Source organism: Tachyglossus aculeatus, chromosome 1 (assembly GCF_015852505.1).
Source record: "Tachyglossus aculeatus isolate mTacAcu1 chromosome 1, mTacAcu1.pri, whole genome shotgun sequence".
Taxonomy (NCBI): Eukaryota; Metazoa; Chordata; class Mammalia; order Monotremata; family Tachyglossidae; genus Tachyglossus; species Tachyglossus aculeatus.
Genome location: NC_052066.1, coordinates 80,418,389 through 80,442,638, shown reverse-complemented (window position 1 = coordinate 80,442,638; position 24,250 = coordinate 80,418,389). Strand labels below are relative to the sequence as shown.

General features: G+C 39.6%; 1 protein-coding gene and 1 non-coding gene across 2 annotated transcripts in view; one reads left to right on the top strand and one right to left on the bottom strand.

Moving 5' to 3' along the window:
• Positions 1 to 24,250, top strand: part of LOC119926909 (glypican-5-like) — a 931,977-nt gene that overhangs the window by 434,540 nt on the left and 473,187 nt on the right. The window lies entirely within an intron of this gene.
• Positions 10,092 to 10,164, bottom strand: TRNAV-UAC. Its single transcript has one exon. It is a non-coding gene; the product is annotated as a tRNA-Val (tRNA).

Genomic DNA, 24,250 nt, shown 5'->3' with positions numbered 1-24,250 from the left:
GTGCTCTTTCCACTGAGCCACACTGCTTCTGTAGCTGTAGCACCCACCAATAGCATTTCTGTATTTGTTGATTTATGCACCTGAATTCATTGCTGATCCTCCTCCTTCATATCAACTTCCCCATCTTCAAATTTAATGTCAGATGTTGCTCTACACCTAAACACTTAAATTCTCACAACACTCTAGACTGTAAGCTCATTGTGGGAAGGGAACATGTCTTCCAACTCTGTTGTACTCTCCCAGTCACTTCATACAGTGCTCTGTACACAGTAATAATAATAATAGTGATGGCATTTATTAAAAGTTTACTATGTGTAGAACACTGTTCTAAGCGTTGGGGGATACAAGGTAATCAAGTTGTCCCACATGGGGCTCACAGTCTTCATCCCCATTTTACAGATGAGGTAAAGTAGGCACAGAGAAGTGAAATGACTTGCCCAAAGTCTCACAGCTGACATTTGGCGGAGTATGGATTTGAACCCATGACCTCCGACTCCAAAGCCTGGGCTCTTTCCACTGAGCCATGCTGCTTCTCTAGTAATAGCCTCCTCTCTGATCTCCCATCCTCCTGTCTCTCCCCACTTCAATCTATACTTCATGCTGCTGCCCGGATTGTCTTTGTCCAGAAATGCTCTGGGCATGTTACTCCCCTCCTCAAAAATCTCCAGTGGCTACCGATCAACCTACACATCAGGCAAAAACTCCTCACCCTCGGCTTCAAGTCTCTCCATCACCTCACCCCCTCCTACCTCACCTCCCTTCTCTCCTTCTACAGCCCAGCCCGCATCCTCTGCTCTGCTGCTGCTAACCTCCTCACTGTGCCTTCTTCTTGCCTGCCCTGCCATCGACCCCCGGCCCACGTCCTCCCCCTGGCCTGGAATGCCCTCCCTCCACACATCTGCCAAGCTAGCTCTCTTCCTCCCTTCAGAGCCCTACTGAGAGCTCACCTCCTCCAGGAGGCCTTCCCTGACTGAACCCCCTCCTTCCTCTCCCCCCCCACCATCACCCCTGCCCTACCTCCTTCCCCTCCCCACCGCACCTGTATGTATGTTTCTAGACTGTGACCCCGCTGTTGGATAGGGACCATCTCTATTTGTTGCCAACTTGTACTTCCCAAGTGCTTAGTACAGTGCTCTGCACACAGTAAGCACTCAATAAGTTACAGTTGAATGAATGAATGAATGTTTGTACAGATTTACTACTCTATTTTACTTGTACATATTTACTCTTCTATTTATTTTATTTTGTTAATATGTTTTATTTTGTTGTCTGTCTCCCCCTTCTAGACTGTGAGCCCGCTGTTGGGTAGGGACTGTCTCTATATGTTGCCAACTTGTACTTCCCAAGGGCTTAGTACAGTGCTCTGCACACAGTAAACAATTAATATGATTGAATGAATACCTCTCTCAGTTGCTTCATACAGTGCTCTGCACACAGTAATACTCTCCCAGTCGCTACATACAGTGCTTTGCACATTAAGCACTCAATAAATGCCATTGATTGATAACCCCATTCCACTTATCTTTGTACTTGATTGCTTCCTACTACCTGTAATTTATTTTAGTTTTTGTCTTCCTGACTAGGTTGTAAATTCTTTGAGGGCAGGGATCGACTCTATTTACTCTAATGGACTCTCCCATGTGCCTAGTGTATCACTCTGTACCAGTAAGAGCTCCAGAAAACTGCAGATGAACCATGGGTTATGACTATCACCCTCTGATGTCTTGAATCTCCTCAGAGATAATCAAATTGACATGATTTTAATGGTAGCTTCTATTTTTCTTTATAACATCTTCTGCATCATCCTTAATCCAAACTCACAATGCACACCACAATTGTAGGTGAGGTTGTGTTGTTGTTTTTGTTGTTTTTTTTTTAATTATATTTGTTTAGCACTTACTCTGTGCCAGGCATTGTTCTATGTGCTGGCATAGGTATAAATCAAGCTGCTTGGACACAGTCCCTGCCCCACATGGAACTCACCCACTTAATCCCCATTTTACAGATGAGGTAACTGAGGCCCAGAGAAATGAAGTGACTTGTCCAAGGTCACACAGCAAATGAGTGGTAGAGCCAGGATTAGAACACATGTCCTTCTGACTCCCAGGGCCGTCCTCTATCCACTAGACCATGCTGCTTCTTATGAGTTCTGAACTCTAAATACTTTCATAAATGAAAACAAAAGAGTTGATTGTGAATGTACAAACACTTCTCGGTATATCCTAACAAATGATTAGTTTTTATCCTCAACAAGTTATATGAGATTTATATATCTATATCTATCTATGTATATAAATACATATAATAAAGAATTCCAGCTAAGAGTATGAAGGGGGGAAAATAACTAAAGAAAGGATTGGACTGAGTCTTCCCATATACTGCAACCTCCCTTCCATCCCCACAGCACATATGTATATATCTGTAATTCATTTACCTGTTTATTTATTTTACAGTCTGTGTCACCCTCTAGCTTGTGAGCTTGCTGTGGGCAGGAATGTGTCTGTTGTGATATTGTACTCTCTCATGCACGTGGTCCTGTGCTTTGCACACTTAAGTGATCAATAAATAAGACAATGAATGAATGGAGGGTGAAACAGACATTAATATAAATACTTTATTTCTAGATATGTACACAAGCTCTGTGGAGTTGAGGACTGGGGGAATACCAATGTTCAGATGACCCACATCCAACTGCATGCATGATGCAGAAGGGAAGAAAAATAATGGTATTTGTTAAGTGCTTACTATGTGCCAGGCACTGTTCTAAGTGCTGGGGTAGATACGAAGTAATCAGGTTGTACCCCTACCAATAAGTGGTAGGACAAGGATTAGAACCCAGGTCCTTTCATTAGGCTACACTGTTGTACTGCACTCTCCCAAGAATTTAGTGTAGTGCTCAGTAAACAGTAAGTGCTCACAAACTAATCCTCATTTTACAGATGAGGTAACTGAGGCACAGAGAAGTTGTGGCTTGCCCAAGGTCACATAGCAGACAAGTGGCAGAGCTGGGATTAGAACCCACATCCTCTGACTCTCAAGCCAATGCCCTTTCCACTAAGCCATGCTCCTTCTACAAGGGAGTTTAAAGGTCACTGAATTTAATTCCCAACTTGAGTTTGTACTTTTTCGAGAGATGGATGAGCAACTCGCGATTCCCTCTTCAGGTTTCTGATAAGAATAATAAACAGATTCTCACCCAATATCTATCCCTCAAGGCAGCATTTGTCCTGTCTCTCCAGGTTAACCTGGGCAGTTAATAATCCCCTTTGGGTGCTTCCCCTGAGTCAGCTGAGTAATGGTTCTAAGGTCAAGGCCATGTTTTCCTATCTCACCAATGGAGGTGTCATATAGGATGGAAAACAAAGGCTTATTAAAGTCTAAAAAACACATTGCTTCTTCCTTTCTCTACGGCCCTGCTCTATCACAAAGCAATTTGGTTTTCTTGCTCTTCACAAGGCCACATTACTCATATCCTCTGCTTGTGCTTTTATAAACAGTTGTAGATTCATTTTTTTATGATTGGTTTTAAGGTCTTTCGAGGTATTGGATTTGACTGAACATTTTGTCATCACTGAAGTCATAATACTTTCTTTTCCTTTTTCAAAGGATGATCCACTTTTTGCCCTTTCAGAGTTCAGCAGCTTTTTTCCCCTGTCTACCCTGGATTCTCAATAGCCATGGCTAGTAATTCCGCAATGCTTCTGTCAATTCATAAAGTTCCCTAGCCCCCTTGGCACCAGGACATATTGTTTTAAATTCATACACTTTGTGAAAATATTTTAAGCTTTTTCTTTTCCTACTCTAGTTAGGGCCTACAAACGTCTTAGCTAAAACTGCATAGTTGTTTTATAATCAATTCATCAATCAATGATATTGTTTTCCATATGTGCAGGCCTTTGTACTAAGTAGCAGGTCATGGTCAATTTTTTTTCTGGATAATGCCCCCCTCTTTAATAAGGATGGATTCCTTCTTTTGCATATTATAATTGTTTCATTTGTGCAGTCCTTTATATTTCAGGACCACCACTTTATCAGATCCTTGCACAAGCACAGCATTTCTTTATACTTTAATGATTCAATTTCATTTCCACTTTTTTCATTTTCTTGATTTGTCTTTCAGGCTTCAGAGTGTTTTGTTAGCCTCCTGTAATCATTATTTCCTTGTGGGTTGGTCACAGGTTTGTGGAACTCTTTTTATTTTGTCCAAAAGATACTGGAAATATGCCCACCCCCCTATATTTCAGAGGTACAAGATAAATTCCTACCATGTTGTCACGACTTTTCTTTTCCCCTTTTCTCAGGTTCATTGTATGTCCACCCCATTGTAGCCTATTTACTGCTATTTCAATCTTGTGTCACTCATTGTCAACTCCTTGCGTAGTGGATAAAGACAGGCCTAGGAGTCAGAAAATATTGGGTTCCAATTATGGTTCTACCTCTTGTATGCTGTGTGACTTTGGCCAAGTCACTTCACTTCTCTGTGCCTCAGTTTCCTCATCTGTAAAATGGAGATTGAGACCGTGAGCCCCACATGGGACAGGGACCATGTCCAACCTGATTTGTTTGTGTCCATCTGGCACACAGTAAGCACTTAAAAAATACCAGAATTATTATCATTATTATATTCTCCTTCCTGCCTGGATCTCCTCACCCTTCACTTCTGACAGACCATCACTCTCCCCATCTTCTAAACTCTGCTGAAATTATAACTCATCCAGCATTCCCTGACTAATTGTGCCTCCTGACCCTACGTTCCCTTCCATCACCTTTATCCATATGCCTTTTAAGCACTTTGATACTCCTCACGACACCCCCACACTTATGTACATATCTACATATTTGCCTCCACTACCTGTAATTTATTTTAATGTATATTTCTCCAGCTATCTTGTGAACTCCTAGAGGGGAGGGATCATGTCTCCCATTTGTACTGTAATAGCCCAAGCATTTAGGACAGGGCACTGCATACAGGAAATGCTCAGTAAATACCACTGATTAATTGATTCTGCTTTGTTAGATAATGCTTCTAACACAAATTTTAAAATTATTTCAAAGCAGAGCTATTTTGTGAACTTCTATGGCTTGATTTCAAAAGGGAATGTTATGATTATCTCTTTCACAGTATTCCTTTTAATTTTATTCTTTTGCCAGTCATGTAACCTACTGATGATCATTTTAAAGCTCTAGGACTAGCAGAAGGCCTAATTAGCTGTTTAAATATTTATCTACTATTGTGAATAATGTATTTTCTTCAGAGTTAATTGATGAACCATTCAGGATTCTCAATAAAATAACATGCCCATTATACTCTCCAAAAGCTAAAAATTGGTTTCAAGCAAATGATTATCCCCTTTTAAATATTGATGTGCTTTCCTTTGAAACAGTTGCATTTTTTTGTAGGAATGTTGGATTTCCACAGAAATAAACTTAAGCTCATGACTATAAAAAGTTTATTTAGGCTTATTCACAGAACAGTCCATGTGACTGATTGAGAACATTATTTTGTGACAAAACCAACAATGAGGTTCGAAGAGGGCCAGAGTAAGATTTATATATAGGCAAAAATAATACAAAATAAAAGTAGGGATTATAAAATAGATACAAGTTCAACAAAACATGGATTATTGCTGTACAATAAACTGCTATGAATCTGATACATTACTGGTGTTATTGAGAAAGGTGATAGGGTTCTGGAATATATTAAAACAGCTGTGGGAAACTGCTTTCAACTGCAAGTTTTACTGGGGAGGTTTGGTTCAGGATGGATGCTTTCCTAGTTTGGGAGTCTTCATAATAAGAATATTTATTGAGCACCCCATGGAAGGAAGTGACACATTACCTGTCCACAAGGAGTTTACCCTCTACTGGGTAAGATAAACCTGAAAATGTTAACATGTAACCAGAAGGAATAATTGATTAAATGTCTATCACCCCCCCCAGAGTCTAGAGACTGAAAGCTCATTTGAGCAGGAAACATGTCTAGCAAATTTGTTTTACCCTCCCAAATGCTTAGTATGGTGTTCAGCACATGGTAAGTGCTCAATCAATGTCATCGATTGATAGTTGAAGTAAATATAACTATACTAGTGCTAATGATGAGTACAAATAAATAATTGTTAGAGATGGATGATGCTTTCATATGACTTGGGGAGTTAAGAATTAACAGGGGAAGATTAATTGGATTAGGTCAGATTTTAGAAGGGCTTGGAATATGTTAAAACAATCATTCAAAGGTGAGGAAAAGTCCATGAGTCTTTGTAATCCTTGGCACTGTTTTTCTGGTCATGATAGTGATCTGAATAGTCGGAAACTACAGGAAACTTATAATGTAGCCCCATATTCCCAGAAGGGGAAATAATTGCTGCACCTCAGTTCAGATCAGCCCAACAGCTGGCCCCATCTGAAACCTCCCCAAAGGTTTAAATCAATCAATCGTATTTATTGAGTGCTTACTGTGTGCAGAGCACTGTACTAACCATTTGCCTCCCCAACCTCTATGATAAATAAGCAAATGGTGTGATTTGTGCAGAGGAGGTGGGAAGAAGGGGAAGAGAGGAAAATTTGAAGCTGCAGTCCCAGTCATCTGGGGCTGAATCCCCTCATCCTGCTATTCAGATACTTTCTGCTCAAAAACTCCAGGGAATTGGAAAAGTCACTCAGTTTGATAGGACAGAGTCTGAAACATTTAATTCATCGTGTTCTTATATCCTAACGGGAAGGGAGTGAGTGTTGATGATGATGGTATTTGTTAAGCACTTACTATGTGCCAAGCACTGTTCTAAGCACTGGAGTAAATACAAGGTGATCAAATTGTCCCACGTTAGGCTCACAATCTCAATCCCCATTTTACAGATGAGGTAACTAGGGGAGGACTGTCCCCTAATACCACAATCATGGTTTCTGAACTCCTTATGACTCATCTGTAAACCAAAGTACGTAGAATTTAAGATTTCATTTTATTAGTATAAGAGGATTAGTTACATTAGAAGAAAATAAAACTTCATGCTTTTTACCACAAATGGATTGCTTGATGTTCTGCAGAGGTTTCTTCAGGCAATGATCCTGGGGTATGGAGTATAGTACTGGAAAAATTTTGGTATATTGAAACTCCAAAGATGAAGGAGGCACAGGATAAGAAGGTATCAGAGGAGTAGGAAATGAGAGGCTAGAGGTGCACAGGGAAAGGATATTATTTTTTTTAATTTGTTTTTTGGTCCTATGTTAGGATCTGTTTCACTTCTAAGTAGTAGCACCTTGTAGGTGTGATGTTACAATGTCCGCCTTCATATATATAGGATCTCATTGGACTCACCTCAGCTTTATTTTGTTTTATGAAATGTCATTTATATAATGACAATTTGGAGGGTGGAAATTATACTCGAGGTGTCTGGGGAAATTCTCAGCAAGAAAAAAATGCATTCATTCATTCAGTCTTATCTTTTGAGCACTTACTGTGTGCAGATCATGTGCTAAGCACTTGGTAGAGTACAATACAACAGTAAACAGTCACATTCCCTTCCCACAGTGAGTTTAGGAGTGTTTGCTATCCAGTGAATTGGGAAGGTGTAGATATTCATTCTGAACAAGTACTGGCTAAATGATGCATGTTTTCATTGAGTAAGATCTAATAGTTTGAGATTTAGGAATGTTAGTGGATCTAGCTTGGCTTTCTCTAAACACTAAGTTCACCAGAAATGGTCAACTCTGCACTTCATGTAATGTAGTATAGAGTTGTCTTTAATTGACACAGGGAAAGAAGGGTTCTTTGTTTTTTCATCTATCATTAAAATCCTCATTATTGTGTCCCTTACATGCCCTTAATTTTGACAGAATCTTAATGCTTAGCAGGAAAGTTGTAGACTTCTGTTTCCTGTGAATTAGATATCAGAGCTGTCAAAAAAAGCAGTTGGTTACGCTGTTTATGTTATGGTTAGAATCCTGAGGATTTTGAAATACAAATTATTTTTATAGATAATTACAAATCGATTTGGATAATGCTTTCATCCATTTTGGTAAACTAGCACAGCATTACTTCAATATGAACTTTCTGGCTTAAGATACAAGTCAGTTTCAATTAGGTTGGCATGACATGTCACTTTCAAGTATGATAAACTGTTTTGGCATTATTTCATATTAAATTTGTTCTTTCAAATTTACACAAAGTAATATTTCACCCACTATCAAGAAATAACAGAAAATGATCCCATGGAGACAGTACCAACATAACTATTTGCAGAGAAAATTTTCCCAACTTAGCTATGAGAATAATATCTAACATGCAGCCTACTGAATATACTGCAGTTTCTCATTCTATTTCAGAAACGGGAATGTCTTTAGTATATCATATTGATGCTGAGTACTGTAGAGTGATAAATGCTCCATGTTAACAAATTGAACACTTTAGTGCCATTCTGCAACTATTTTGGGTTTCATAGCCAAGTTACCAAAAGCATCCAATAAAATGTTATGGAATTGTATTAGTTATGATGTTGAAATAAAATTTACTATTGATCATAAAAATGTACTACTTTTGCCATTCCTTGAGCTAATTTTATTATGTTGTATCAAATAGTATCAAATTATTTCAAACCTTGTATATTGGTGAATTATCAATCAATTGTATTTTTTTTGTGCTTTCTCTGTGCAGAGCATTGTTCTAGGTGTTTGGGAGCATATAACAGAGTTGGTAGACACATTCCCTGTGCACAGTGAGTTTGCAGTCTAGAGGGAGAGACAGTCAATATGAATAAATGTTACATATATGTGCATTAGTGACATGGGGTTGAGGGAGAAGGGAATAAAGGGAGCAAATCATGCTGATGCAGAAGGGAGTTGGAAAAGAGGAAATGAGGGTTTAATCAGGGAAAGCCTCTTGTAGATGTGCCTTCAATAGGGCTCTGAAGGTGGGAAGAGTAGCTTCTAGACTGTAAACCCATTGTAGGCAGGGATTGTATCTCTTTATTGCTGAATTTTACTTTTCAAGGGCTTGTTATCGTGCTCTGCACAAAGTAAGTGCTCAATTAAATATGGTTGAATGAATGAATGAAATGATTTTCTGTTGGATATGAGGAGAGATGATGTTCCAGGCCAGAGGCTGGACATGAGTGAGAGATCAGTGATGTGATAGATAATAGGTACAGTGAGTAAGTTGGCATTAGAGAATCCAAGTGAACAGACTGGGTTGTAGAAGGAGAGCAGCAAAGTGCAGTAGGATTGGCAAGGATTGAGTGCTTTAAAGTCAATTGTAAGGAGTTTCTTTTTGCTGCAAAGGTGGTTGGACAACCACTGGAGGTTCTTGTGGTGTGGGGAAACCCGGGTAGGGTGCTTGTGTAGAAAAATGATTTGGGTAGCAGAGTGAATTGTGGATTGGGGTAGGGAGACACAGGAGGCAGGATAGTCAGGAAGGAAGCTGATACAGTAGTCAAGGCATGATAGGATAAGCGCTTGGATTACTGTAGTAGAAGTTTGGATGGAGAGTAAAGGGCAGATTTTAGGGATCTTGTGAAGGTTGAACAAACAGGATTTAGTGATAGATTGGATTTAATAATAATAATTCTGGTATTTGTTAAGCGCTTACTATGTACCAAGCACTGTCCTAAGAGCTGGAGGGGGGGGGGGGGTACAAAGTAATCAAGGTTGTCCCATGTGGGCTCACAGTCTTCATCTCTGTTTTACAGATGAGGGAACTGAGGCACAGAGAAATGAAGTAACTTGCCCAAAGTCACACAGCTGACAAGTGACGGGGCCAAGATTAGAACCCATGACCTCTTAATCCCAAACCCAGGCACTTTCCACTGAGCCACACTGCTTCTCTAGTAATTATGGTGGCATTTGTTAAGCACTTACTATGTGCAAAGCACTGTTCTGAGCACTGGGGAATATACAAGGTGATCATGTTGTCCCACTTGGGGCTCACAGTCTTAATCTCCATTTTACAGATGAGGTAACTGAGGCACAGAAAAGTTCAGTGACTTGCCCAAAGTCACACAGCTGACAATTGTCAGAGCTGGGATTTGAACCCCAGACTTCTGATTCCCAAGCCGGTGCTCTTTTCACTGAGCCACTCTGTTTCAAAATAATGAATCAATTTCTGGTTCCACTGGGACTCAAACCCAGGACCTTCTGTGTGTAAAGCAGACATGATAACCACTACACTATGGAACCATAGTGTAGTGGCTGTGATATATGATATGCAGTGTAGTGATATGTGGGTTAAATGAGAGATGAGTGAGGTTAATGTCAAGGATGCATTTTTGTGAGACAGGAAAGATGGTGGTGCTGTCTACAATGATGTAAAAATAATGGGGAGGACTCTGTGTTGGGAGATAAGGAGTTCTGTTTTGGGCATATTAAGTTTGATGTGTCGGCTGGAAATCCAATAGAGATATCTTGAAGACAGGAGGAAAAGTGAGACTGTAGACAGGGAGGGAGATCAGGGATGGAGATGTAAATTTGGGAATCATCTGTATAGAGGTGGTAGTTAAAGCCAATGGAACAAATGACTTCTCCAAGGGACTGGGTGTAGATAGAGAATAGAAGTGGACCCAGAACTGAGCTTTGAGGGCTGCCCAGAGTTAGAGGTTGGGAGGCAGAGGAGGAGCCCGTGAAAGAGACTGAGACTGACAGGACAGAGGGATAAGAAGATAACCAGGAGAGGACAGTGTCAGTGAAGCAGAGTCTCCCCCTTCTAGACTGTGAGCCTGTTGAGATCAGGGTAGGAATGGAGAAAGAGAGAAAGAATGTGAGAAAAAGATCAAAATTGTTCAAAAAATGGAAGGTGGGGTTTGGGACACGGTAGATGACTTTTAGAATCTGGAATGAGTGGTAAAGGAATATGATATGGGCTTCAAAGGAAGGGAAAGAGAGTGATGGGGGAGGTGGAATGGTATGAAAGTGGCATTGGGGAGCTAAAAGGAAGCGAAAACCTCCCCTTTACCCAGTGAGTCTGGGGGAATAGGCAAAGATGAGGCCCCCTCTAGAGAAAGCGGCAGTGGAGACTGTCATCTGGGGAGAGCCAGATTTCAGTGATGGTGAGGAGGAGCAGTAACTGGGTCAGGAACAGGTCAGGGATGAAGGGAAGTTATTGTAGTCTTTATTAAAAGCTTAGTATTGTGGTAAGCACTGGATGAAAACAAAATAAACAATTCAAACAGTCTCTGTTTCTTGAGGAGCTCATAATCTACACGAGGGAAAACTGACACAGAACATTGCCCAAATCTGCCCTTTCCTCTCTATTTAAACTGTTACAAGATTATTCCAAGCACTTATCCTATCCCACCTTGATTTCTGCATCAGCCTCCTTGCAGACCTCTCTGCCTCCTGTCTCTCCCCACTCAAATTCATATTTACTCTGCTACCCGGAACATTAGTCAGAAAAATTCAGTCAATATTTCCCCACTCCTTAAGAACTTCCAATGCTTGCCCATCCACCTCCATATCAAAAGTAAACTACTTACCATTGGTTTTAAGCCACTCAATCATCATGTCCTCTCCTATCTTACCTCCCTGATTTTCTACTATAACCCAGCAGGCTCACTTTGATACTCTAATGCCAACTGAATCTTCATCTCATCTATTTTGCTGCCAACCTCTTGCCCATATCCTACCTCTGGCCTGGAACTCCCTACCCTTCATATTTTACATACTATCACTCTCCCCACCTTCAAAGCATTATTAAAATCATATCTTGTCCAAGAGGCCTTCCCCGATTAAACCCTCTATTCCTCTAATTCGCCTTATTTTTGCATTGCCTTGGATTTGTAATTTATTTATCTTAATGTCTGTCTTCCCCTTGATACTGCAAGCTCCTTTGGGGCAGGAAACACGTCTATCAACTCTTGTTATACTATACTCTCTCACGTTTAGTTCAGTGCTCTGCACATAGTACATCCTCAAAAAAATGATTGAGCATTGGAATACATGACAGACAAGTTAGATGTCAGAATTGTTTTTTTCAAATGTAAGAATTAATAACTGCCCTAGATAAGCAGATCATCATCATCATCAATCATTTATTGAGCGCTTACTATGTTCAGAGCACTGTACTAAGTGCTTGGGAAGTACAAATTGGCAACATATAGAGACAGTCCCTACCCAACAGTGGGCTCACAGTCTAAAAGGGGATATAGGTATTAAATGAGGTATTAAAGGTATAAGGTATTAAAAGTATTAAAGATAAGGTATTAAATGAAAAATGTGCATAATATAACTAATATAATAATATCCTGTAAAAGAATAAGACATTAGGACCAACTTCAGGTAGGGATTGGAGTAGAGAATGAACTAAGAGAATCTGTTTTCATTTTACGGAGTTTGAAAAAGCAAAGGATATACATTCAATGGTGTTTCGGGATCTAAAGAAATCCTTGCCCATTAAGGCCATTTGTAAATTGCATGTTAAACTCCAGATTGTCAATCCTTCATTTCTGTCTGTGTTTCTTGGGATGTAACCTGTCCTCTTGGAGGTAAGAATTATTACCTAAAAGATAGTTGAGATTCCTATAGGCACTTGTCAAATGTCAAGATAACTATCCAGTGCCAAGAGCACAATATCTTGTTAAATGGCTCCAAAACTGACTAACTTTTTGTTCCATATGGAAGATTACAAGTTAGCACTGATCAACAGTGCCTTTTTGAGGCATTTTCTCTTACCAGTTCTGTAATAATGTACCATATATACCAATAAAAATAGAGCTCTTTTTCTCCTATGGATATTGGGTAGGGATTGGAGTAGAGAAAATTCTTTGAGAGTTAAATGGTTTTTTTAAGAAATACCATCATTATTATTAAAATATAAGAAATAATTGTAATGCTGTTTGTTATGGATACAGATGCACTCTAACTTTATAAGTTTTGGACCTGGAATACTACACAGATGAGCTTGGTAGATTCCACTAGTTAAAGGCAAATCCCAAAATTCATGTAACCATGAAAATAAAATATTTACATAGAAAATCAGCAAAACTAACAAGTTAAATACTGTTTCAGGCAGAGTTTCTGTGCCATGGGTGTCTCCTATTGGAAATGAATGAACTCCCTGTGGTTCTACCTGAGCCCTATATGTGTGAAAGGGAAAGAGCACGGTGGTTGGAGTTTAATAAAACATTAGATTAGGAATTTAAAATTAGAAGATTAACCTATTGTATCAGATGATAGTTGTAGTGTAAATGTGTACATATTATAATTCTAGTCATTTTTACTATAATTCTATTTATAATGATGCTACTGATGCTGTCTCCTCCCTTCTAGACTGTGAGCCTATTGTAGGCAGGGATTGTTTGTTATAACGATTTTGACACCTGTCTACATGTTTTGTTTTGTTGTCTGCCTCCCCCTTCTAGACAGTAAGCCCGTTGTTCGGTAGGGACCGTCTCTATATGTTGCCGACTTGTACTTTCCAAGCACTTAGTACAGTGCTCTGCACACAGTAAGCACTCAATAAATACGAATGAATGAATGAATGGATTGTCTCTGTTGCTGAATTGTATGTCCGAAGCGTTTAGTACAGTGCTCTGTATACAGTAAGTGCTCAATAAATAAGATTGAATGGAATGAATGATAGAGTTGCTTTCTTAGATTCTGGGCTGAGTGGCTAGAAAAAAATGCTTTTGTTATTTTTCCTCAAATATCTCTCTAGAGGAGCACCATCATTCTGCAGCCACTGAAATAAGTGAACTCCCTGTGGTTCTATCTGAACCCTAAATGGCTGAAAGGAAAGAGCAGGGTGGTTGGAGTTTAATAAAACATTAGATTAGGAATTTAAGGTTAGAAGATTAACCTAGTGGATCAGATGGTAGGGTTGCTCACTTAGATCCTGGCCTGAGTGGCTAGAAAAAATTGTTTTTTCGGTTTTTTAATTTTTCCTCGAATATCTCTTTAGAGGAGCACCATCACAGTGCAGCCACTGTCAAGGCATAGATGGTAGCAGAAAGAAAGCTGAATCCAAAATTTAATCATTAAGGCTGCCATAATGAGGTAGCCTCTTACAGAAGGAGCCGAGAAGCAGTGTGGCTCAGTGGAAAGAGCCCGGGCTTTGGAGTCAGGGGTCATGGGTTCTAATCCCAGCTCTGCCGCTTGTCAGCTGTGTGACCTTGGGAAAGTCACTTAACTTCTCTGTGCCTCAGTTACCTCATCTGTAAAATGGGGATTAGGACTGTGAGCCTCACGTAGGACAAACTGATCACCTTGTAACCTCCCCAGTGCTTAGAACAGTGTTTTGCACATAGTAAGCACTTAATAAATGTCATTATTGTTTATAATTATTATTACATATCTCAATGACAAAATCCAGCCAAGAGTTAAATAAACGTACAGTCAGTTCATAATACAAAACAAGGTAAACTACTCAAATTGGTTAAAAATATCCTAAATTTGAGACTGTTTATAATTACCTCAGTTGTTTAATGAAGCCCAGACTCATTCTCTAATCCTGTTGGCCTATGTATTACTAACCATTAAAGGTGAGGGTGCACAACTCAGCTCATTATTATTTCCGTTTCAGTAATTTGTTGTTGATGCAACAACTTGCACTCTTGAAATGTATAATCCTGATGAACCTAAAAGTGATCAGGCTTCACCCAAACGTGTAAAGGTTCTTTGGCTGTTGTCAGTCGAGCAAGGCACTGAGAAAGAGCAGCTCTGCTGTTGCTTCCGAAGACTCTCTAGATAGTAATACTCTCTAGATAGATAGCAGATTGTATAACTGATATCTTTCCCGACTCTTGGAACAGTGCTTGTATATATGTATATATGTTTGTACATATTTATTACTCTATTTATGTTACTTGTACATATTTATTCTATTTATTTTATTTTGTTAATATGTTTTGTTTTGTTGTCTGTCTCCCCCTTGTAGACTGTGAGCCTGCTGTTGGGTAGGGACTGTCTCTATATGTTGCCAACTTGTACTTCCCAAGCGCTTAGTACAGTGCTCTGCACACAGTAAGTGCTCAATAAATACGAATGAATGAATGAATGAATAAGGATAATAATGACTGTGAGAAGGAAGCTTTAGGGGTATTCAGTTGCCTCACCTTTTTCCCTAATTTTTTCACAGAATGAATTTTCTGTTCTGTCTTTGTGACCTTCAGTATCTTCTGAAATGTCATATCACTGACTCAAAACGTTCTTATCTCCTATGATTATTTGTTCATATCTTCCTCATAAAATCCCTTGAAGCAATCAAAAAGATTTTTTAAACTCCTACTGTGTGAATAACACTGTCCTAAACACTTAGAAGAGTATAATGGATAAAAAACATATAATTCTTGTCAACAAGGAGTATTTAATCAATCATCAATCAATTTGTGTAAACTTAGGTAAGTAACTTCAATTCTCTGTGCCTCAGTTATCTCATCTGTAAAATGGGGATTAAGACTGTGAGCTCCACATGGGACAGGGACTGAGTATAATCCAGTTAGTTTGAATCTACCCTCGTGCTTAGTATAGTGCCTGGCACATAGTAAGTACTTAACAGATCTCACAATTATTATTATTATTACATCATTCATTGAACACTTGCTGTGTGCAGAGCACCGTACTAAGCACTTTTGAGAGTATAATATGAAAGAGTTGGTAGATAAATTCCCTGCTCACAACAAACTTACATACAACTGATAACATGATGACAAACTTATGTACAGATACGAGAAAAAAAGAATGGAAAGATGGGAGGTTAAATAAATGTTTAAATAGGAGAACATGTAAATTGATAAGAAAATACTATGAGTTTATTGTGACCATTGGGGTGGTAGTTGAGAGATTGGGGAAAGGAAGAGTAATTAGGACTTTTCAAGGGGTAGCTTGTTGTGGGCAGCAAATTTGTCTGTTTTTATATTGTATTCTCCCAAGAGCTTAGTACAGTGCTTTGCACACAGTAAGGGCTCAAATACAATTGAATGAACAAGCAGGATTGTAGGTGGGCATGCAAAATGGGAAAAGTTGTGTCTGATGGAACTTCAAGAGGAGTAGTAGGTGGGTGGTAAGTAAGGAGCCTGTGGCCGATACGTAAAAAGGACAGAACTTGAGAACTAGTGGAGTGCCATTATTCCAGTGGTCAGGAACTTTTGCTTGATGCAGAAGGGGAGTGTGTAACTTTTGGAGGTTTTTGAGAAGAGGAGATGTAAGCATGATGACTTTTTAGGAAGACAGTCCAAGTTGTGAAGTGTAGTATAGACTGAAGAGAGAGGACGGTAAGGTGATCAATTAAGAGATAGCTAAACTTAAAACCCAGGGTGACCATTTGATTCCAAAGGAAGTGGGGCACAGAAATATCAAGAGGGGGGAAATTGGAATTTAACAACAGTCTCCCTGTGAAAGGTAAGAATTAGTGAGCAGTCAAAGATGACTCCAATAATTCTGAGGAAGGAAGAATAATGGTATTGTAGACACAGGTGGGGAAGGTTGGAAAGAGTGGGTTTAGGAAAGAAGATAAGCTTAATTTTAAACATGTTTATTCAGTCTAAAATGCTAGCAGGATAAGGATGTGGGAATGCCTTGAAAGTGAAAGGAAATGTTGTATGTAAGTTTGCTGTGAGCAGGGAATTTATCTACCAACTCTGTCATATTATACTCTCCAAAGTGCTTAGTACAGTGCTCTGCACACAGCAAGAAGGGATGGGGTTGGCAAGATAGATCAGGGAATCATCCATATTGAGATGGTTGCTAGACAGTCAAGGGAATCAGACTGGACACAGTCTCTATCCCACACTGGACTCACAGTCTCAATACCATTTTCCAGGTGATGTAACTGAGGAACAGAGGAGTGAAGTGAGTCACCCAAGGTCATGCAGCAGACAAGTGGCAGAGGCAGAATTAGAACCCACAACCGACTCCCAGGCCAATATTATGTCCACTATGTCATGCTGCTTCCCTAACTTATGTTTTGCTAAAGTGATACTTTGGGGCTATGATATGGGGAAATTAGAAATTAACTGGGGAAGGCCTCCAGAAGGAGAGGAATGATCTCTTGAATATGAAATGATAGGGAATTTCAGGCAGGGAGAATGACAATAAGTTTGGTATTTGTTCTGCACTTACTATGCATCAAGCACTATAATAATAGTAATAATAATTGTGACATTAGTTAAGCACTTTGTGCCCGGAACTGTTCTAATTGCTGGGGTATATACAAAGAAATTAGGTTGGGCAGTCCCAGGCCCATAGTCTTAATCCCCGTGCTACAGCTGAGGTAACTGAGGCAAAGAGACGTTGTGACTTGCCCAAGGTCATACAGCAGACATGTGGCAGTCAGATTTGGAATCGAAGTCCTTCTGACTCTCAGGCCGGTGCCGTTATCCACTAGGATATGCTGCGTCTCACTAAGCACTGGGTTAGATATGAAATTATCAGATTCCACATGGAGCTCACAGAGTAAGCACGGGGAGAAAATACATTAAATCCCCTTTTTGCAGATGAGGGAACTGAGTCATGGAGAATTTAAGTGACTTGTCCAAGGTGGAGCTGGGATTAGAACCCAGGTCTTCCGACTAGGCATTGTGAGAAGACTAGTAGAAGGACAGATAAGAACAATGCACAGTGAGAGTGTGAGCTGGGATGTAGTAAGAGATTAGTGGATACATAGAAGGAAAGGGGACTTATGGTGTGCCTTGAAGTCAATAGTCAGGAATTTCTGCATGTGCTTTAGAAGGAATGAGATAGAATGAATCAGTTCCGTGCATTCCAAGAAGCTGCAAATTTGTGGTATTGCTGGAAAATTCCACAGAAACATTAAAAGTTTTCTGTTGCAATAGATCTTTCAACGGCATCAGCGGTGACCTTGCTTTCAACATTACACTTGACTGCCAACAAGGCCTTGGAGAGCCTGATGTGGTTTTGAAAGCTCAAACGAGGAGATAATACGGTGTACGAAAGAAGATCAAAAGTGATCTGAAGAATTTTCCAGGGCTACCTTGTCCAAGGATGGATGAGACATAAATAAGATTGAAGTTGTTTCCCTAATTTGACCTAGTGATAAAGTAAACAGGGACAGATTCATTCACTCAATCATATTTATTGAGCACTTACTGTGTGCAGAGCACTGTACTAAGCGCTTGGGAAGTACAAGTTGGTAACATATAGAGACAGTCCCTACCCAACAACGGGCTCACATTTTAGAAGGGGGAGACAGACAACAAAACAAAACATGTGGACGGGTATCAAGTCATCAGAATAAATAGAAATAAAGCTAGATGCACATCATTAACAAAACAAATAGAATAGTAAATATGTACAAGTAAAATGAATAGAGTAATAAATCTGTACAAACATATATACAGGTGCTGTGGGGAGGGGAGGGAGGTAGGGTGGGGGCGATGGGGAGGAGGAGAGGAAAAAGGGGGCTCAGTCTGGGAAGGCCTCCCGGAGGAGGTGAGCTCTCAGTAGGGCCTTGAAGGGAGGAAGAAAGCTAGCCTGGCAGATGTGTGGAAGGAGGGCATTCCAGTGCTCTTCACACAAAAAGTGCTCAGTAATTACCACCTATGAATAATTCTGCACTGCCTTCTAAGTGCATCCCAAATTGTACTTGCGTAGTTCTCATTTGCCAATCTTTTTTAGGCTGCTGCTAGAGTTTGTGTAAGAAATCCAAGTAACCAAATTAAAATTAACTGTAACAAAAAGTAACTTTGATGTTATGTCATGTGAAAAATGTTTCCCCCTAAGGCACTACAAATTTGTTCTAACTACAGTAGTTGTGCTAGAAACATTGTCGTTTTTTATATAAAATTTAAATTTAATCATAAAGCTTCAGTGGGATCCTTCGATGGCTTGACTCACCTATTGAATTTTTTCTCCCCTTTATCCAAGTGACAGTGTATCTTGTGACAATGAAATTCTAGTTTCTTTACCTGAAATGCTCCTTGGCACTTGCATTTAATGGCAGGCATCTTACTGGATAGAAAGATTTCAACAGATTCCCTATGAACTGATAGGGAGCATAGATAATAGAAGGGTAGCAATATATATGCAGCCTTGGGTGAGAAAACAAACTACCTTTTAAATATGACCTGCATTATGTAAATGGAAATGGTTAAATTCCCAACACTTGTATATTTACTTCCATCAGATCAACCTGATATTGCATTCAGGAGTATTTCAGACATTTAGCTCTCAAGAATGAAGATATGTCCAGTTTGTTTCTTTTTTCATTTTCTAGATATAGATTTTTCTCCTGCTTATGATCCAAGTGACAGAAGAGTGCCCAGAATGTAATAAGTTCATAGTCCATTGAATCACAGCTCTCTTCCTTTTAATAAGATTCCGTAGGTATTTTTTTAACAAGTACAGTTATTCTGAAGTCCAAAAGGACTACTTGTAGTTAATGCACGCTCAACATTATTTCTGTTTGAAAATTCATATATGCAGTACACTAAATGTTTATTCTGTAAATATTGGACTTTATCCCTGCAGATATTCACATCCAAATGGTCTGCGTGCTCTAAAGAGTAAATAGATGTCTATGAATTCTGTTTCTATTTTATATTTCACCCCACTAAGGTTAGATAAGATATATCTTTCATTACAAATAGAATTTAAAACCAGTAGCTCTCACAAAACCCCGCTAGGATAGGCAAAGATAGGTTAATGCAATCAAAACAGCCTGTGAATATATCCCTGGTTAAGAAGCAAATCCTTGAATAAAAACTGATACTAGCTTCTCCCTGCATCCTTGAATATTTGTCCCCTATATGCAGAGAAGAGTGAGAGCATATGTCACAATTTTCATTACATCAATATTTAACAATGCACATGACCTGAACTAATAGATCGCTGTCTCGAAACATTAGTGTTTCCAATCTGGAAATCAGACGGTCTCTTTTTTTGGCTTTGCCATTGACTGATTATAGCATCTTAGGCAAATTCTTTCATTTATCTTTCTCATTCACACATACAGTAGAAAAGTAATGACACATGCTATACCTCTCAAAGTTTGTCATAGATACATGATATGATTGCAAAGTCCTTTCAGACCAATTGATGAAAGGTATCAGGTGAATACCACCATATTTTTAGAGGAAAGAAAGGCTTTTTAAAATTTCCAATGTAGCTTTTCATCAGTTTAAAGACTGGAATGTTATCTTTGTCCCATGAAATACACTTTGACCTCAGAATTCCCAGTCAAAGCCAAGATTCTGGGTGGTTATTGCCTCTTGTGAATAAGAGGTATCCAGATCCAGACCTTTTTATTTTTTTTTCCTCTATCCATTTCAACTTGTTTCTTTTGACTTCAGTTAAAAGCATATGAAAGAGACCGTCTACTCTGGGTCGTTAAGAACTGTATATTTTTAAGCTTTTGGAAAGAATGTTCTTTTAGGTGCATCATACCCTAAGATAACTTTTTTTTTCCTTCCAGGAAGGGATCTCTATTTCTTAAAAGGCTTAAGGGCCTTTAAAAGTCATTTGACATCTGCAATGCATATATGACCGCCTAGCTCGGAAATGCATTTTTAGGGGGCAAATTGGACATTTACTCTGGCTACTATAGTACCTCAAAGAGGTTCACAGTCTATAGAAATGGCCTGATCATATAGAAAAATAGAAACCAAAGTTGGAATGGGTCCCTGGAGGAATAAGCATCCAGTTGGGTACGATAGAGTGTGTATGTGGGAAATTGAAGAGGACAACTGGAAGGAACCGTCCTTCAATCGTATTTATTGAGTGCTTACTGTGTGCAGAGCACTGTACTAAGCACTTGGAGATACTGCTATAGCTTATGATTGGGAGTGTTCTTTCACTTGAGATTTGATTTCGGATTGTGGAACTTCAGCAGGATTTTGAAGGAAGGAGTGTCTACTGCAGGAAGGGGATGGAATAAGATATTTCTTGATGTAATGGGTAGGAGAAATTGGAGGGAATGAGAATTCTGAATAGTTCAAGAACTAAGGGATTAAGGTGTGGATAGGGTTGTGCCTTTGAAATGGGGAAAATGGACCAGAATTATTATGGAGACTGTAGCAGAGGAAATGATAGTAGACTTAGAAGAGAGGTCAAAGGAGTGAGAGGATTCAAAGATTGGTTAATTGGTGGAATATATTGAGCTTTTACTGTGTGTCCTAAGTATTTGGGAGAATACAGTACAGTAGACATGATCTCTGCCCTCAAGTAGTTTACAATCTAAAGGTGAAGACAGGCATTAAAATTAAGATTACTGATAGGGGAACTATCAGGAGGGTATGTGCATAAATGCTGCTAGGCTGAGGGCAGGATGAGTATGAAGTGGTTGTTGAACCCATGGGAGAGGATGAGAGAACTCCCTCTCTTCCCATTGTCAAAGTTTCCAGAAAGCTCGGTTCTTTCAAAATGACTTCTCAAGTTAATTACCAGCATTTTAATCAATCAATCAATCGTATTTATTGAGCACTTACTGTGTGCAGAGCACTGTACTAAGCGCTTGGGAAGTACAAGTTGGCAACATGTAGAGACAGTCCCTACCCAATAGTGGGCTCACAGTCTAGAAGGGGGAGACAGAGAACAAACCCAAACATATTAATAAAATGAAATAAATAGAATAGAGATATACAAGTAAAATAAATAGAGTAATAAATATGTACAAACATATATACATATATACAGGTGCTGTGGGGGGGGAAATGGAGAGGGGGATGACGGGGAGAGGAAGGAGGGGGCTCAGTCTGGGAAGGCCTCCTGGAGGAGGTGAACTCTCAATAGGGCCTTGAAGGGAGGAAGAGAGCTAGCTTGGCGGATGTGCGGAGGGAGGGCATTCCAGGCCAGGGGGATGACGTGCATATAATAATAATAATAATGATGGCATCTGTTAAGTGCTTACTATGTGCAAGGCATTGTTCTAAGCACTGGGGAGGATCAAGGTGATCAGGTTGTCCCACTTGGGGCTCACAGTCTTAGTTCCCATTTTACAGATGAGAGTACTTATGAAGTTACTTATACCTAAACCTTCAGTATTTTTGTTTAATGCTTTTATTCAATTGCACACTCAATTGCATATCCTGGTTGTGTATAAACATTTTTTTTGTCATCTCCTCCCACTGGACTATGTGCTTATCACTTTGATTTGTACTTCCCAAGTGGTTAGTAAAGAGCAGTGCACCAAGTGTGTGCTCAATAAATACCAATATTATAATTTTCCATTTCACATATTGGGTCTCTGTTCCCATTCCATACTTCTATACTTCACGCTGCTGCCCGGATCATCTTTGTGCAGAACGCTTGGGGCATGTTACTCCCCTCCTCACAAATCTCCAGTGGCTACCAGTCAACCTATGCATCAGGCAAAAACTCCTCACTCTCGGCTTCAAGGCTGTCCATCACCTCGCCCCCTCCTACCTCACTTCCCTTCTCTCCTTCTCCAGCCCAGCCCGCACCCTCCGCTCCTCTGCCACCGCTCACCTCTTCACCGTGCCTCATTCTCGCCTGTCCTGCCGTCGACCCCGGGCCCACGTCTTCCCACTGGCCTGGAATGCCCTCCCTCTGCCCATCCGCCAAGCTAGCTCTCTTCCTCCCTTCAAGGCCCTACTGAGAGCTCACCTCCTCCAGGAGGCCTTCCCACACTGAGCCCCCTCTTTCCTCTCCCCCTCCCCATCCCCCCCGCCCTACTTCCTTCCCCTCCCCACAGCACCTGTATATATTTTTGTACAGATTTATTACTCTATTTTACTTGTACATATTTACTATTCTATTTTGTTAATGATGTGCATCTAGCTTTACTTCTATTTATTCTGATGACTTGACACCTGTCCACATGTTTTGTTGTCTGTCTCCCCTTCTAGACCATGAGCCCGTTGTTGGGTAAGGACCGTCTTTATATGTTGCCAACTTGTACTTCCCAAGCGCTTAGTACAGTGCTCTGCACACAGTAAGCGCTAAATAAATCTGATTGAATGAAAGAATCCCATGACACAGCTTTTAATAATAATAGTAATGGCATTTATTAAGCGCTTACTATGTGCAAAGCACTGTTCTACTTCTTTTCTCTCCTCTATCTTCTTTGTCCATTTTTCTATTGTCTGTTACTTTAGCCCTTTATGCCTCCTCCTTTCCTATTCTCCCTCTCAAAATGTCGATAATAAAAAGAAAGAATAAATCCTTAATTAGAATAAATTAGAGAATCATCTTTTTTCTGCAATTAATTATTCCACATATCCTTTTTCTAACAATATGACTAAGGCCAGTCAACTGGGCAACACAGACCCAAGTCCATTAAAACTGTCATTGCTGTCTCCAGTCCCTATGAAAAAATGCTTTAATTTAATGTGGTTGGGGACATCTGGATATTGTCATATTTAACCAACTCTCTGTACTAACTGTATCTGGTGTAAATAAAGTAACCAAGTTACGAGCCTATTATCATTTGTTCTGGACTTCGGAGTTGCAGAAGCATGCCTGTTTGTGAACATAAAAAGGTCAAAATATTTTGGTTGGCATATATGTGGGAATGACTAAATATTTGATAGATTAATCAAGAATTAATTTGGGACTTGGCTTTTAATGTGGGCCAGGTACTGCCTATGGGTGCATCCTTTATTTGCATATGAAGCTCTGAAACCAATTTGTCTACATCCTATAGTGAATTTAAAATTTCAACAGGAACAGAAGTGGTGTTGGCACTATGATGTTGGCCATGGAGTGTCCAGAAGTCAATACCATTCTGAAGAAACAGCTTTACATAGTTTGCAGTCTAGAATAAAGGAGAAATCAAGTTCAACTCAATGTGAGGCAGTGCCAAGTGGCAGGCATGGAGAAATATTTTGTCATTACTGGAACAAATTATCTTGAGTAATCCTCCTAGATTGTGCTTCTAGCTTCTAGCTCATCCCTTATGCAGTAGATTTCAACATAATAAGGCCACTGACACACCACCTTTAAGATAATCATACAATATTTGCAGATTCACAGATTCAGTAGCATTGAGTAACTATCTCCTGAAGTATGTAGCCTCCTTGGGGGTAGGGAAAAGGTCAATTTGTTTTACATTTCTCAAGTACTTAATACAGTGAACTGCACCCAGCGGATATAGAACATTGAAATGGATGGAAAATAGTGGAAATTTTTTGGTGTGATCACATCTAATGCACTGTGTATGTTTTTTTCTTTGAGCATACTAGATGTGAAAATAACTTGTAACAAACAGCTATAATTTAACTTGAATGCAACTTTCATACTTTGCACTGCAATATATTTGATACTTTATAATAGGAGAGATTGAATAATGACATCTGGAGGTTGTATATATGCTGACTACAGGAAAAGCTCATATTCCTGCAATGATAATTACCAAGAG